Genomic DNA, 2,342 nt, shown 5'->3' with positions numbered 1-2,342 from the left:
AAGAGCGGGAGGCGTGGACTGATATCACGTGATGCCCGCGAAGCAAGTCCCAGAGAAGTTGAACCTCGCGAGGGCTTGCTGCGCCCTTGCTTTCTGGCTGGGCCCTGATTGGATCCGACCCAGGCCTGCGTAAATTTCGGCCCCGGCTGCTAAGAAGTAAATAGTAGCCAGAGGAGGGCGCTGAGAATTTCAAGGAAAGAAAGGAGCTGAGTGTGGATAAAAGGAGGGGGGAGTTGGTTCATGGGGCAATACTCTTAAGCAATCCACGAAAGAGATCACTCAGAAGCTGTTCAAGGGATGTTAAAATTGAAGACTGATTTCTGCTGGGGATATATTTGTATCTAAAGATGTTTAAATTTGGGTGCAAGACACATTTAAACTTTGTATTGTTTTGTTTGCGGTACACGTGCCTCTCCCTGTTGAGGCCTCTCCCGTTACGGAGCACAGGCTCCGGACGCGCAGGCTCAGCGGCCATGGCTCACGGGCCCAGCCGCTCCCCGGGATGTGGGCTCCTCCCGGACCGGGGCACGAACCCGTGTCCCCTGCATCGGCAGGCGGACTCTCAACCACTGCGCCACCAGGGAAGCCCCGGGAGATGTTTTTAATAGGTGATTGAGTGAAGGAGAAAAAGGTTAGAGAAGTAGAAATTCAGAAATTGTCCTTGTAGTATTTAAAACAGAGTGAATGGGACTTATTTAGATTTCAGGAATGTGAGACAAAATTTTACTTTTACCTTTAGGGCCTGAGAATTAAACTGACATAAGACCAATTAACAGGGGAAAAGCATACAAATTTCTGTGTATTAGGTTTACCTGATATGGGAGAATGAGTTAAAAAGAAAGAAAACAAAAATCCCACATCAACATATTTAATTTGGGGGGGGGGCATATTTCCCTCTATTTTTTGCCCCTAATGTATACCAATTTTACTATGTATATATAATTATGGTATATATGTGTGTATTTAACACATTTATTTAGGTCAAATAATATAACACATTTATTAGGGTGCTTAGTACTGAGCAATAGAAAAGCGTACAATCCTAATAAAAGTTTTTAGTTTCCCCATACCAAGAAAATCAACTTTTTCTTTTTCAACTCCTTCCACTGCTTCTGAGGCTGAATCATTTAGAAAAATTGGTTCTCTAACTTTACTGTGTATCTGGTAGGTTTAGTGGGTGTCAGACTCACCTAGAGGGCCTGCTGAAACACAGATTGCTTGGTTCCACCTGAAGTCTCTGATTTAGTCCTTCTGGGGTTGATGTGGAGAATTTGCATTTCTAACACATTTTCAGGTGTTGCTGATTATGCCCATCTGTGGATTACACTTTGAGGCCACTGTTCTCTCCATATTTGTTTCCTAAAGCCTTTCCACTTTTTTGTCCTACGTGTTATACTAAAAACAGTCTGTATTCCTTTTCATGTTGATTAAATTTACAAAGCAACAAATCTTTTCCAAGTATATGCCTCTGAAAGTCACTTTTCAATTTATTATTTTTAAGCTGCAAGGAGCATTTGGTATTATTATTTTAGATAAAACAGGGATCCTAATTAATGCCTAGTTTTTTGTTACTCTGTTTTTCTCATTAGGCTAACAATAGGCAGGATATCAATAGGTGGATAAAAGAGAAAGGATACTTAGAGGTAATGAGGTACAAGGTGGAAGATGCAGACAAACTGATTTGAACCCAGTAACAACCAGTTAGTAACAGATTATGTACTTAACTTTCTCAGCTTCACGTTATTTTAATTGAAACATATATTTGACATATAGCGTGGTATAGATTTAAGGTGTACAACATGTTAATTTGACACATTTATATACTGTAATATGATTGCCATTGTAGCAATAATTATCAGCTTCACTTTTCTTTCTTTCTTTTTTTTTTTCTGGCTGCACCTCGGCTTGCAGAATCCTAGTTCCCCAACCAGGGATTGAACCTGGGTCATGGCAGTGAAAGTGCCAAGTCCTAACCACTGGACTGCCAAGGAACTCCCCCTAAGCTTCACTTTTATTATCTATAATGGAACTTGAAAATTGATAAAAATATTTTTAGTTGTGGTATTCTTCTGGAAGCTTTTGTATACCTTGGAAATATGTGTATCCTTACCTGAATACAAAATTTTATGTAAAATATTTGGGAAAGAAGAGAAATACAGCTTCCCATTCTAAAATTTAAGAACCAGGAACATGATTAAACCTGTACATCTGGGAAAGGATCTGGTGTCCATTTGTTGGGAGAGATTCACTGAAGAGTTAGCCAATCTGTTATACAATCTATGGGAAGGGGTAATTCTAGAGTGCACAGAGCTATTTTTTAAAATAAACTATACAACTTAAAA

General features: G+C 39.7%; 1 non-coding gene across 1 annotated transcript; it reads right to left on the bottom strand.

The window, feature by feature from the left end:
- Positions 1-1,919: 1,919 nt before the first annotated feature.
- TRNAE-UUC (transfer RNA glutamic acid (anticodon UUC)) lies at positions 1,920-1,991 on the bottom strand. The gene has a single exon. It is a non-coding gene; the product is annotated as a tRNA-Glu (tRNA).
- Positions 1,992-2,342: the final 351 nt, after the last annotated feature.

Source organism: Lipotes vexillifer, unplaced genomic scaffold, assembly GCF_000442215.2.
Source record: "Lipotes vexillifer unplaced genomic scaffold, Lipotes_vexillifer_v1.1 scaffold153, whole genome shotgun sequence".
Taxonomy (NCBI): Eukaryota; Metazoa; Chordata; class Mammalia; order Artiodactyla; family Lipotidae; genus Lipotes; species Lipotes vexillifer.
This window is presented reverse-complemented; position numbering and strand designations above follow the sequence as displayed.